The following is a 15071-nucleotide window of genomic DNA, read 5'->3' as shown; positions in this document are numbered from 1 at the left end:
CCTTGAAAGGGCTTGGTTATGTGCTTCTCACATCAACCCAACCCTTGTGTCAGACCTGAAATTTCTTGACCCTGCTTCTCCTTGGGAAGCTGATAATATGGACCTTTGTGGCCAAGGGGGCCCTGTGGGCTTACAGGCAGGTAGCGCTTAGGCAGCTATACTGGCAGGAAGGCAGCACTGCTTGTCCAGGCACTCACTACAGCATAGGCAAAGCCCTACACTGAATGTCACCGAGTACTGACTCATACTGTGGTTTTAATATGCTGCATGGCAAAATAGGGGATTCTTGCTCAGTTTTAATAGGTAGAAAGCCCAGAGCAGGACTGCTTTCACACATAAACACCACAGAATAATTCAGATTGAAAGTTAGCCTGCAAAAGGCAGCGCTAATACCAAACTGACAGCAAATTGCCAAGGGTTCCAGCTAATTTTTGAATACTACCCAAGATGGGTATCCCTCAGCCTCTCTTTGCCTGTTCTGTACTTCAGCATACAAATTCCTTCCATTCAAGCAGAGATTTTCAGTACTGCAACTTGTGCCTGCTGCCTCTTGCTTTTCACTGTGCACATCTGAGAAGAGTCTGCTTCCCTCTCTTCTACAATCCCATTTGATTGCTAAAGACAGCAATGCAATCCCCTCAAAGCCCTCTCTTTTTCAGGCTCTCTCTGAAGATAGTCCACAAACTCGAAAGCCTGCATGCCACATATTTCACATCACTGATACTGATGAGAGAAGTGAGTCTACTGGTACATGCAGCCTGAAGGAAGCAAGGGCAGGAGGTCAAAATGATGCCTTACCAGCCAAAATTGTGAGCTCTGGTAGCTCCAAGAAAACCTTTTAAAACCTCTGTCTCAGATGTCCTATGTCTGAACATTATATCAGTAAACTTTATCTAATCGTACATTTGAAATCTGTAAAGATTTGATATTAAAATGGCCTTAAACTGCAGCACTATTATAAATCCATCAGCAGCCATGTTGTCAGCAGTTAGCCAGACAAGGAATAAAACATGCTGTTCTGAATCAAGAATGCCTCCCAAATACACTGTCTAATGTTTGCACCAAGCATTTAAGGCAGACTGGGCTGCCTGTTAAACAGCAGCCCATTTCATGCCTCTTGGTTTGCAGGTTCTGTAGGATTAAGATGCACCTTTGTAGAAACCTCCAGGAAAAAGGTTTCCTGGTGGCAACAGCAGACTCCATGCGCTGTTTTCTATGAGAAATGAAGCATCTCCAGAAATTTTTACATAAGGCAAGAATTTTGCACAAAACCACCGCTGTCACAATAGCTACTAGTTAAGGGCTGCCTCCTGAGCTGTTGGTGCCTGGAGCTAGCAAAGGAGAATTTGCAAGGTGTGTGTCAATGATGCTTGGATGTGAAAACTCAAGCAAGTTGTCTCTGCAAACCTGGGATCAAGGTCAAGGTGTGCAGGTGCTCTCCTCAGACTTGTGCTCCAGACCCTTCACCAGCTTTGTTGCCCTTCTCTGGACACACTGCAGGGTCTCCATGACTTTCTTACAGTGAGGGGTCCAAAACTGAACACAGTTCTCCAGGTGCAGTATACAGTAATAGTCCAAATATATGTATTTGGTGTACACAATATCAAAGTTTTCCCATGCTGCCCAAAGACAAGTGATCATGTATCACACTGCATAAATTAGTTCATACCTGCTGAGAAAGAAATTCCCTGGAAAAAGAAGCATATAAAAAGTGTCTTCTCATACACAAGGTCCCTGCTCAACCCCACACCAAGTTGGGTGAGATGTTAGGTGAAGTTCCTCTAGATTTGTTACAGCCAGTTAGCACTATATTATTGAGAAAGAGATTTCCTGGGCTCAAGCTAAAGTATTCAATGCTGCTGTGAAGCAGTTTGCCTAGCAAGGATTTTCAGAGGCTTTTTACTTTCCTATTAGAAGTTGCATCAGCTGTACTTGAGTATATCACATACAACCAGCCTAAAAGGAAAGCAAAAAAGCAGCTCTCAGCATGGCTGAGAGGTACTGAGAAAACTGACCTAGTAAGTAGAGAAGCATGTTGTCAAGGAAAATTTCAGATACAGCTCTGTGAATCTGCTTGTATGCATCTCAGGGCAGCTCAGAGCTGCCCTCCCTCACACCAAATCCCATGTCCTGCCTTCAAGTCCAATTCCCAGGGCTTTTCAGCTCCGGAGCTGCTAAGGTAGCTTTGTTTTTCATGGCGCTTGTTGGACTTCTGCAGCATGAATTTCCTCAACCGCCTACTGAACCCAGGAAAACATCAAATATTCACAATTTACTGTTGCAAAATGCTCTTGGAGGACAAAAGTTCATTGAAAATGATACTTTAAAGGTCTTTTCTGGACAACTGCAGACATTCTGGTTACAAGCAGGCTTGAAAGATAGACTTTAAAGCATCAAAAGTCCAGAGGCTCATAGGAAATACAACAGAGCTCTCTATTCAGTTATCTGTTATCTGAATGTTCATCCACCCCATCGTGTGATCTGACTTTGTGAATTCAGCTGCTGGTATCTACCAGTACAAGCTGTTGGAACTGTACCAGTTTCTGCAGACAGATTGACCCTATCTGTTGTTGCATACCCCTTGGGTCAGCACAAAGGAGACTGGCAGTTGGTTGTCGAGGCATTCATTTCCTGTGTGGAAGATGCAGCTTGGGATTTCTTACTCTTCTGAAAGGCTTGTAGTCCACACAGAATAAAAGCAGTTCCAGCTGAGAGGGATCTCTGGAGCTCACACAATCCAACCCTTGCTCAAAGGAGGTCTGGCTTCAAAGCTAGGCATGGCAGATAATAGACAATTCATGACAGATCAGATGGGGTACTCAAAGCAGCCCAGCAAAAGCATGTCCAGGAACCCCCTGAGTTTGTGAAACCAGTGTGAGAAACGTGCGGTGGATGATTGAGATGAGTACATAGTTTGTACCTCCCACAGCCAAGCCCATCAACACAACCACCAGGCTGACCTTATTACCAAATTATTTATTCTTTTTCTCAAAACCGGTGAGTTACAGTGTTGCAGTTTCTGAGGACCAGAACCCTAATTCCAATAGCAGAAGGTATCATGCAGAGATGTGTATCTCCCTAATCATAGAATAGTTTGAGTTGGAAGAGACCTTTAAAGGTCATCTGGTCCAACTCCTCTGCAATGAACAGGGACATTAATCAGCTCATGAGATCGGTTTTCAAAACCAATATAAGTCCTTGTTTTATCAAGGCACTTCTGAAAAGTTTATCCTCCACCTTATCTCTACGAAGCACCACCAGGAATTAAACCACACACCAGGCCCCAGACCTCCTGGCAGGACATTTGCTGAAGCCAAGATCATGATTTTTACAGCAAAGCATACCAGGCAAGAGCCAGGCCCTGGCACACATGACAGCAGCGAGTGCACTTGGCTGACACTCATTCCTCAGCTGACTGTCCTGATCATTATGTAAAATTCCTCGGCTGGCAGAGCAATGCTTCTGGTGAGACACAGCCAACCGGAGGAGCAGCCGGATACAAATTCACAGCAAGAGGAGGCCGCATTCCCCTGCATACTGACAGCAGTCCCTGAGTTCCTGCTTTTCCAGGGGGCTGGGCTGTCACACAGACAGCTACAGCTCAGGTGATGGATAATTGTCCGCTACTGGATACAGAAAAGCATTTTTTTTTCTCCTGGGTTTCTTAGTAAAACATGGCAGGAAAAATGATTTCAGCACGAAATTATATCTGCAGGGTGAAGTATCAGCTTATAAATTAAAGTAGCCCCATCCAGTGCACTATGCAATTTTAAAGTAAATCAAGCAAGTGCATGCAAGAACAAGACTGTGGGCTTGGGAGGGAAAAAAGTAATATACATTCAAATATGAAACACTAGCACAAAAATTAAGAGAGTCTTGCTTTCAGTGGATTACAACAGGTTGAGTATCACTGGAAAGATCAGGTCCTTAACCTGTAGGGTTAGGGTTAGAGAATCATTCTCAACAATTAAGCTGTTTTGCTCAAGTCCTCAATAACACTCTTTGAGTGTGTTCAGAGACTGATGCTAAATGTCACACCTGAATTTCTGCTTTGCTTTCATCTCAAGCCCCTTCCAATCAGCTTCTCAGCATCCCTGCTGCAGCTGCTGAAGCTCCTGCCTTGCTGTGCTCACCTCCCTGCTCCTGACAAGGCACACAGCACAGCAAAGGTGTGCAGCTGTCTTGAGGGATGGTCACTTTGCTGTGCCATGTTTAACGGATCCACACTAATCTATCACAATGAATCCAAAACAAATCATGTAACTGCATTGGCTTTCTGACTGGGAGGAAAATGTATGCTCTGAGCCCTCCTGGTCTGATGACAGAAGAAAATGAGATTTTAACAAATCAGCCCATGAATAATGGAAAAGAAAATACCACACAGGCCAATAAAATGTTGTATTTGATTTAACATGCCTCAGGGTGACAATGTTTCAGCCAATGAAAAGGGCCTTCTATAATGAAGTGTCAACTTCAGTGGACAAAGGAACAGCAACTGACATCACCTACCCAGACTTCTGCAGGGCCTTCCATTTGGTCTCACATCACATTCTCATCTCTAAATTAGAAAAATACAAATTCTAAGGATAGACTATTCAGTAGATAGGAAATAGATTGTGTGGTCGCAGCCAGAAAGTTGTTGTCAATGGCTCTGAGTCCAAGTGGAGGCCAGCAATGAGAGGCATCCCCCAGGGCTCTGTCTCGGCCCCAGTTCTCTTTAACATCTTTATCAATAACACAGGCAGGGACAGAGTCAGCAAGTTTGCTGATGACACCAAGCTGAGTGCTGCAGTTAGAACCATAGAGTCACCAAGATTGGAAATGACCCCTAAGATCACCTAGTCCAACTACTGACCCATCACCGTTACGCCCACTAACCATGTCCCCAGGTGCCATATTTACCCTTCTCTTGAAACCCTCATGGATGGTGACTCTACGCTGGGCTACCTGTTCCAACGCCTGAGCACTCTTTCTGAGAAGAATTTTTTCTTAATATCCAACCTGAACCTCCTCTGGTTCAACCTGAGGCTATTAGCTCTCATCCTATCGCTAGTTACATGGGAGAAGAGACCAGTAACCCCTCGCTACAATGTACAGTTCGGTTCTTCCTTATAACTTCATGATAATATAAAAGCAGCTATACTGTAATATGAAAGTTTCACATGCAAACCCTCCCTCCTGCCTTACATTTAGCAGCAAGAATTTAGAAAGCAAAGAGAGTCTCAGTACTTTCTCCCAAATCTGGGAGAACTAAGCATCAGGAAACCTGGGGGCAAAGGTGTCACTAGGTCATGGTAATTTCTGGTACCTGTAGTCTGCCCCAACCTGAAGTTACATACAGATCCGGAGCATCAAAGCAAATGTGATAACAAAATGGGATTCCCGTAAGGACTCAGAACTCCATATCTCCTGCAAGGACAGAACTACCAAACCTGGTAACTTTCAATATCTGAGCCTCACAGCATTTCCTCAGATATATCAACTGTGCACAGATCGTTTATTATTACTTAACATATCTTGTGTATTAACAGAAGGCAGTTCTGCTGGGCCTGAGCAGAATTCAACAGCTGGGAACTAGCGCAAAAAGCAACTACTACAACAGCAACAACAAGGAAACTGCTGTTTCTTTGTATGAGACAATAGAGATTGCAGCCCTGTCAACCAAAAAGAAATAATCAAAGCTGTTGTCAATTTTGAAATTACTAGATTAGAAGGCTTATCATGCCAAGAATCATTATTTGATTAAAATAGCAACGAAGCAGCTGGGCTTACTGCATTAAATTAAACTAGTAGCTGTAAGGATATGTGGAAAAGTAGGTGAAGTTCTCTGCTAGCAACAGATTGCATCAGTGAAGGGAAATGATCACAAGAGACCTCAAATGCAGCACCCATAGGGTGTGCTGGTTTTCTCATAGATCGAGCAAACACAGCAGTAATTAGCCCTCCCAAGAGATCATGTGTTTATTCAAGCTAATAAAAGGAACTGAGCATCAAATGTCTATTGTGTTGAGCCAGTCAACACCGAAAACCTTTGACTTGTGACATATGACCATGGAAGATAGGGGTAATTGCTATTAATGGGAAGGGAGATTGGAAATGCAGAGTAAAAAATCTGCACATGACAGATGCTTCCAATCCATGACACAGTCACATGCCATGTAGCTGGAGAGTGTTTTATGACATTTCAGAAGTCCCTGGACCAGGTATTTCTTGCTCCATTTTAAAAGACAGCTTCTCTGAGAGATACATTCTGGGCTCCAGAATTCAAAGAATCATTAAGGTTGGAAAACGCCACTAAGATCATCTTGTCCAACCAACTCACTCCCATGCCCATTAAACATGTCCCACCAAACCACATCCACATGCTTCTTAGACACCTTCAGGGACGATGACTCCGCTACCTCCCTGGGTAGCCTGTGCCACCGCCTCTCTGCTTTTTCTGAGAAGCCAGTTCTTTACCCAACACAAAGTGTACCTGTCCAAGCCATGGGCTGCAAGCTTCCCAAGGAGAATTTTCCTGCTGTGCCCAGTGCTGCCTACTATCTAAGTCTTCTTGACAGTACCTTTTCTACTCTTTCTCATAGGCTCCTGAAATACTGGAGATGTGGGACTGAACCCATAGAAAACTGCAGGATTTCTGCTGGCATAGGTGTTTTCTCAGTAGGTGCCATGAAGATGGTTTCCAACAGTAAGGCATGCCAAAAATTCATTAAACAAGAAGATGCTTCATCCTGCATAGAAGCAGGTTCATTCATTTGTTTATTTAACAATTACTTCTTATTATATTATTCATTTCCTTTGTTTATTTAATTCTAGGCTATCAGTTTTTCCTCTAAGAAGACATCCCTTTTTCTGCCTTTTTTTGATAAGAACATGCTGGGTGCAGTTATATTCCTGCAGAGATCAAGAATTTCAATGTTTTCAATGAGATCACAGATCTGAAGTGTGGAAATGAGAGGAACATGAAAGCCCAATTGTTGATTTATGAGTGAATAAGTTTATGTTCCACACATCTTTGAGAAAATGAATGGTTTTGGCAGCACTGTACAGCTCTTCTGGTGTACACAGAATGTTTTCTTTCTTCTCCCAGGCAAATTAAAATATCAGTGGGTTCATTTCTCTTTCTTGTTTGATCTGTGCCTAGATGGACAGAGAGATTTTAAAGCGTGTGATGGTCCTGCAGTGACCACATTAAAAATGCAAACATCTGCCAACCGTTACCACAGAGTGGTTTCTGAAATAATGCTCCATTTGTCCCCACTCAGAGCAGAGACACACACAGCGTGCAATCCCTAAACATAACAGCTGGTGCCTGTCAGAAAACAGTAGGGTTTTTGCAGTGTTTTACCCTGTTTGCCCCAAAATCATAGCAAAGGTCATCCAACCTTTGGCACGCAGACTTCAGTAGTTTGGTAAGTATGGCAGGCTGACGTGGTTTTGTGAAGCTCTTGAAAAAGAACCTGAGTCATCACTGTCTCAATAAGCAAACTTCATGGCGCTATTAAAGATATTCTGCAAATGTAATTTGCTAAAGTCTCAGCAGCTTAATCTACTCTGTGAGAGAAACAATGGCCAAGTCTCACCAGTGAAAACCTAAAGGCTTTCTGCTGTAACAGGATTTAGCAATAACTTTTAATTGGCAGTTCAAAGTTAATCCTCAGGGGAAAATGTGGTCTGGCGAATGCACCCAGTCACAAAGAAAAGGAAAAATCATTAGGCTGTGGAGTTTTTTCTCAGTATTTCTTCAGCTATTGTCATTGGGAAATTTTATAGGTATAATTGTTGCATTGTCTGAGATTAACAAGGCTCTTCTTAGCTAACACATTTTATCCCTTCTGTATTATATATCTCTAGCAATGAAAAAGACGGCAGTAAGTTCAAATGTTTCAGTGCTCCTAGTAGGATTTAGCCTTGCTTAATGCAATTTCTGAAGGGAAAATCAAAGGCAAATCCCCTCAAGTAATGCTCTGCTCTTTCTCTTTTGTCCCTCTGCATCAGTTTCAGATGTCCACACTCTCATATTTTCCTTCCATCTTCACTCAAACAGCATCCCCAAAGGCTTGCAGTGAGGAACCATTGCTTCTCCTAGATTAAGCTGAAGGATAAGCCCATCACCCAGGCAAAACTTACTAACTCACTGGGATCTGTTCAACTCTAAACTTCATCAGCTCTGTCGTCCACAATTTCCCTTCTTTGTTCCAGCAGTATTTAAGATTAACGAGTTACTTAACTCAGAATAAAGCATATGGATGCCTCAACAGAGAACTGATGAGGTCCAAATAAACCTCCTACCAACAGATCAAAGCCTGCAGGGAAAGCTGAGTTGTCGATAAAAGCTCTGGAGCTGCCCTCAAAAAAAACACCAGAAACTCTGATGATAGGTTACGCTTTGGCAGGAGCTCAGGTTGCAGATTGGGTGTGTTTTCCATGAGTGTTACTGAGAAATATGAAGAAATTCCAACACATCAGCTGATCCACCCCTCTTGAAAGGTGCAGCTCTTCAGTGCCTGTTTTGCATGAGTACTATATTTTATTCTCGCAAAAACACATTACACAAATACTCGCCGTAACAGTTACATAGCTAGCTTCAAGTGACTGATCCCCTGACCTCTTGCCTTAACCTTCATTGAAACCCAAATGCTCTCATCTAGATTGTAAAATCTCATACCCTGAGGAAGGCAGGCAGATTTACCCTCATCCTCCCTCACCAAATGCCGCGCTGGACAGAACAGAACAGCCCATTGTTGGCCATACAGACTGCTCTTTCCGGCAGACTGCTCAAGCAAGACGATGAGAAAATCACAACAGCTTGTTAGAAGTACAGCCAACATGAGTAAAATCCATGAAAACAAATGCTTTGGAGAAGTAATGGGAGTACATACATACTTTGTTCGTTCGTTATTAAATCGTTTCATTTAAGAGACGCGTTCAGTCTACAACATCCATGCGTTGACTAACTATGTAGAACTAAGCACATTTTTAATCTCAAACTAGTTCTTTTATGTATACATGGAATAGGAAGGGCAAAATGCATACATCAAACACAACAAGTCTGATCCTCCAAAGAATCTACAAGTAAGTTAGAAAAGGCTGATGTTTGAGACAACACAAAGCTAAAATAAAATGCAAATAATAATAATAACAATAATAATACAAACTTTATAACGTATACTTGATGTGTCACACTAGTGTTTGAAAATGCTGCATGCTCAGGTACAAACATTAACCAGAGACACTGTGCTATTTGCGAAGTTCAAGTAACTTTTAATATTTGAATGCCCAGATCAAAACAACAGATCTAAAGCATTCTAGAAACAATGGTAGTAAAGAAAGATCACATTTTACCTGCTTTTTAGAAGAATTCTTGAAGCTTGAAAATTCCTTTACTTGAAAATGGAAATTCCAAAGTGGAAAAAAAAAAAAGAAAAGAAAAGAAAAAAAATGAAAAGAAAAAAAGAAAAAATAGAAAAAGTGTGCAGGTGCTAAAAATAAAAGATCTGCTGATGGTGTTGCTAGATGCCTGTTGTTTGCTGACTATAACATTTATTTGGGTGGATGGCTTTGTTGATGTGGAATCCAGCTCAGCTGTTTGTAGTAAGCATCTGTGGATAAGGAGAGAGTGACATTACGTCCTGTGCACTCTCATAAATGAAGCAGGAATTCCCAGATTTGCTGTCACGTGCTTTCAGTGAAGAACTAGCACTCGATTTACTCCCAGCCCCATTACTCCCTGCCCAAACAGCACTCGTCTGAAGCCTGAGATAACTGGAACAAGTGGCAAAGTCTGAAACGAACAACAGATCGGTGTGAGCTTCAGTGCGTGAGCACTTATCATACTGCCCTGAATTCAGGCAAGAAGGAATAAGTGTGCTGGAGAGAACAGAGCAGACATAACCTTTTTAAACTGCCACAGGAGTTATAAAGGAGTAGATTTAACAGTGCTCACTAAGAAAAACTGAAAGGGGGAAAAAAAAAATCAAATTCTGTTTTTCCGCCATAAGAAAGTACTAAAAAGATTATCCTGACAAATACTTGTTCTCATTCTTTATACTGGAATTTCAAAGATTCCACTAAAGAACTCAGTGCAAGGTTAGTTAAGCACCATACCAGCCAAGCTCTTTTTGCCCTGTCAGAAATAAACTGGTTTAAAAAAATAAAATCATAGTCTCGCCTGCCTACAGTCCCTACAAAGTATACGCCAACTGAAAGAATGGATCCTGCATTAATGATTGTGATGAGCAGAACAGAGAAAAGGAAGATAACATAAAATCCATTCTTCACAAAGAGAATGACACTATTGACATCTTGCCATACAGAATTGCACATTATTAAGTATTAATTATTTCTGTTGGCTGAGACTTCTGAAAGAAGCAATTGTTCTTCAAAGATGAGCAACAATTTTTGACCTTCCATGACTCGAAGCAGAGATGAACACTTCCAACTCCACTCATGATTATCCATAAGGTCATTGATAGTTACATTCAACGTACTCATTTGATGTAAATCCAAAGCCTATTCCTTCTCTCTTGTTGCCGTGGAGGTGCTTCTTACATGAGTCTAGTGAGGAAAATAGCCATTTGCAGATATCTCATAAGCACAGGTGATATTCCATCCAATTTCAAGGAGCAGAGTTATACTGGTTTGGAGTAGAGACAATATTTTTTGTAGTAACTTGTATGGTAGTGTTTGGGGTTTGCGACAAAACAGAGTTGACAACGTGCTGATGTTTTCACTGCTGTTGAAAGCAGCCTCAAGATTTTCTTCATTTTTCACGCCAGCAAAGAGACTTGGAATGCACAAGAAACTGGGAGGGGACCCAGCCAGGACCACTGACACCACCTAACAAAGCAGATATCCCATACCATAGCACATCAAACTGAACAGTAACACTGGAGAGAAGGAAGAGGCAGAGGAAGAGGAATCCTAGATGCAGTGTTTGGCTTCAGTTACATACACTGGAGCCCTGCTGTCCTGGAAATGGCCTGCTGACAGGAAGCAGTGAATAAATTCTATATTTTGCTTTGCTTGTGCAGACCATTTTGGCTTTACTCATTGAACTTTTTCTCAATCCATGAGTTTTCTCATTTTTGCCCTTCTGATTCTCTTCCCAATTCTGCTGGGAGGGGTTAAGTGAGAGGCTGTCTGGATGGAGCTCAGCTGTCTACCAGAGCTAAATCATGTGGGAAACTCCTTTTGAAGATGAATCTTATACCAAGAAAAAAAGGATCCCTTTATTAAGATAAATGGTTCACTTCCATCAGTGTCATCATTTATCTGTGTTTCCATCGCTTAGATGCTCCAGTTGTGGCTAAGGACCCCAGAGCAGGAGATGCTGCACAAGCATAGAAAAAGTTTAAATTTCCATCTCTGCAGATTATGTGCAAGACAAAAATCAGCAAACATGGTCAGAAGTGGCAAAGACATCACTGATCAGCATAGCAACATGATATCAGGATGGCAGACATCTAAGGGGTGAAGACTACCCTATTTACAGTAAGAGTTCCCCAAATGCCCATCACTTCATTCAACCTACACTATCATTACACTTTGTACTTGAAAATTGCTACATCAATATGATAACCCAGGGCAGAGGAGCTGATGGAGGCCTGATGGCGGCTGCAGCTCCTCACAGGGAGCGGAGGGGAAGCGCTGAGCTCTGCTCTGTGTGACAGCGACAGGGCCCGAGGGAACGGCATGGAGCTGTGCCAGGGGAGGGGTGGATGGGGGTCAGGGAAAGGGGCTGCACCACAGGGCGGTGGGCATGGAACGGGATGCACAGGGCTGTGGGCACGGCCCTGAGTGCTGGAGTTCAGGGAGCATTTGGACAACACTCTCAGACACAGGGTCTGGATTTGGGGTGATGCTGTGTGGAGCCAGGGGTGGATCCCTTCCACCTCGGGATGTTCTGTGATTGTATTTTGAACAGTGGATGGTCAGGCAGTTTATATCTTTGTGGTGGCTTGATCTTTTCTGGTTGCCATACACCTATGCAGCCACACTCTCTGTCAGAACAGAACAGGAGGAGAAAACGAGATGAAAAAGCTCGTAAGTCAAGACTACGGCAGGGGCACCACTTCACCAATAACTGTGATGGGTAAAGCAGACTTGACCTAGGGAAAAGCAATTTAATTCACCACCAGTTAGTAACAGAGCAGTGAGAAAAGCAGACAAACACAACTTCCCTCCCACCTCTTCTTCTTGGCTTCAAATTCACTCCTTCATTTCTGATTCTTCTCCAACATAGTTCTCCTGTTAAGTTTAAGGAAAAAGAAAGAAAGTAAAACAGCGTAGTAATATCATACAGTTGCACCAGAGAAAGCGATACTTTTGTGTCTCAGGCATCTAAAAATACTTAATTCAGTACGTAGTTGAGGTCCTACAAGGAACATCACACACTGAGAACAAAATATAAACAAAAAATACTGGTAAATTATGAAATCACGTCTACAAAAGATTTCAAAGAGGAAACTGTGATGTTGCTCAGTTTGATTTAGGATTTCATGCCCATAAGGCTGAACAGTGAAACAGAAACTAATTGAGGTCTGGACTCAAAATGATTTTTCTAATGCTGAGTTTTGACAGTGCTCTGTTTATGTGGATTAAAACTGAACACAGCTGGGAAGCAAACCAGGCTTGATTTTTGCTTCATGCTCTGCCTTCAGAGCAAAAACAGGACTTCCAACACTTTCCATAAATGCTTTTATGGGGAACACTACCGTGTAGTTCTGGTATTTTTTGTTAAGACACACAAGTAAATAAGGTCAGTGGTCTCAGCAAGTCCCACCTGTAGCTCTGGAGCAAACAGTGCACAGAGCTGATACTGCTTGTAGTTTTGATCAGCATGGGCCCATGTTCAAGAAAGCACTTGAAGCCACAACTTCCATTAAATCTGTCTAAAAGCGAACCGTTGAATCTAATCAGTCTCCTACACTTAATGCAGATGCAGACAACTAATGGACAAACTGTTTCATCATAAGGTAGGAAGAGATTCCTACTGGCAAATTTTAGAAGTCAGTGTGAAATCTGAAGGTCTCAAGTCCCACTTGTGGTCCCTGGTGATGCAGATTTAATGCAGTCCATGGAAAAGACACCACAACCACAGCCAAGTATCTACCTCAGAGTTAGATTAAAAACTCTCAAGACTGTATTGACTGTATTCATTACTGATTCTGCTTCCCAGAATGGGGAGAATGGATAAGGAGTTCAAATGTGGACAATTTCACCATAGACACTTTCATTTACAAGAGATGAGACCTTAGGTGGTTTGGTCCAGCAGTCCTCTGGAGAGAAATGCCTACATCTCCTGCTGTTTGAACAGGAAGAGGGACATGCCTTTGCAGGAGTTCTTTCTAACTGGGAGGGCTTTTCTCCATTAAGGCTGGTGTCCTGCAGCAACACTCCAGTTTGCCCATGTTTCCTGGAGCTACGTTGAGCAAACACACTGAGTGTTCAGGCAGGCACAAGACCATCTCTGTCTGGGCTTTTAACTAGCCTTTTAAAAGAGCCTCAGCCTCTTTTCATCTTTTCTCCTCAACATATTTTTTTTCTACTTATGTGTTTCTCTATAGTTTCCTGGCAGGCAGCCCTGTGATCCTTTTCTTTTCGAGTGAGGCTATCAATACTGTCTGTCCTGTTGTTCAGCCTGCACTGATATTAGACAAATCTACCCCAGATGGCTACTGGTGGAGGTCTCCAGGGCTTCATACCAAGCTTTCCATCATACCAGTCAGCCTAGCACTGTGTGCCTGGCTAGCAGTGGGAGGAAGAGCAGAGCACTCGTGAGCATTCCATCTTCGCTCACAGCACATTGCTGTCAAGGAGATGGGCACACGTCCCAGCTTTCTCATCTCTGCCTGCATGCACTGTGAGAGGCTCCGTGCACCAGGTCATAAGATGCAGTTGAGAAAGACACAGATCACAATGGCTGCCTTTCAGCTCTGGACCCTGAAAGGTGGCATTGACAGCCTGCCCGGCACTGATTGGCTCCATCACAGCCCCTAGCCACCACAGCCATCCTGCACACCAAGTACTGCCTGTCCTTGCAGACCAGGAAGGTTGCTGGACAGCCACAGTTTGCTTCAGGGCCACAAGGGGAGGAGAGCAGCATCCAGAAGATAGAGAAAGGGCTGTTTGGATCATTCAGTGGCTTTCTATATAAGATGTAATTACAAGAGCATACACCCCTTTATGCATGAGCACATACGTCAAAACAAGCATGAGACAGTGGTCCTTGCATAAGGGGAGCTTCATTTTCAAAAGTCATCTCACGTCCTCAGGGTTAATCATAATTCAGCTGAGGAAATTACAAAGATAAACCCTCATTTAGGTTGATGTCCCATTTCCACAGAGAAACAATCACTGAGTAGCTCCAGAGCCCCATCTCTCAGCGCCTGTCTCCACATCTGTTCCACAACAATGGCATGTGCCCCTCTTCCATTCCCCATCCAGCAATGATCTGCAGTGGAGCAAGAGGAATAATTACCCCAAAAGATTAATTTAACCTCAGTGTTAAATTGGGTTATGCTGTCATTATTTCTGTGTGCCGGGCAGAGCAGATGTTATGTCTCCAGTAGATTTGAAACCAGTTTGTTTCAACTGGGAAGTTTTCTCAAATTTAGTAAAAGAAGTTTAAGAGTAGTTCACAAGACTTCATTCTTCCCATCAACGTTACTTATTCTTCTCCCTTTTATTTCTCTCAATAAATACGTATGATTTATACATATATACTTTATATACAATTCTGCTAGGAAATATAGAATCATAGAACCATTAAGGTTGGAAAAGATCTCTAACATCATCCAGTCCAACCCCAACATACCCCCACTGTGGCCATCGACCACATCCCTCAGTGCCACATCCACACGGTTCTTGAACACCTCCAGGGACTGTGACTGTACCACCTCCCTGGGCAGCCTGTGCCACTGCAGCACTGCACTTTCTCAGAAGGAATGGCTCCTAATATCCAATCTGAGAATTGTAATGTTATTACACACAACAGCATATCCCAGCCCCATTCTCCAGAATGATTGAGCTGAAAATTCTTTGGGTTCTGCAGGGTCTAACTCAATATT

At 42.8% G+C, this 15071-nt stretch overlaps 1 protein-coding gene across 1 annotated transcript in view; it reads right to left on the bottom strand.

Moving 5' to 3' along the window:
* OCA2 (OCA2 melanosomal transmembrane protein) overlaps window positions 1–9513 on the bottom strand; it is a 165436-nt gene extending 155923 nt beyond the window's left edge. The window contains exon 1 of the mRNA XM_015851083.2: window positions 9346–9513. The gene's annotated coding sequence lies outside the window, so the exon portion shown is untranslated. The remainder of the gene's footprint in view (window positions 1–9345) is intronic.
* Between the last annotated feature and the right edge of the window lie 5558 nt (window positions 9514–15071).

This window comes from Coturnix japonica, chromosome 1 (assembly GCF_001577835.2).
Source record: "Coturnix japonica isolate 7356 chromosome 1, Coturnix japonica 2.1, whole genome shotgun sequence".
Taxonomy (NCBI): domain Eukaryota; kingdom Metazoa; phylum Chordata; class Aves; order Galliformes; family Phasianidae; genus Coturnix; species Coturnix japonica.
This window is presented reverse-complemented; position numbering and strand designations above follow the sequence as displayed.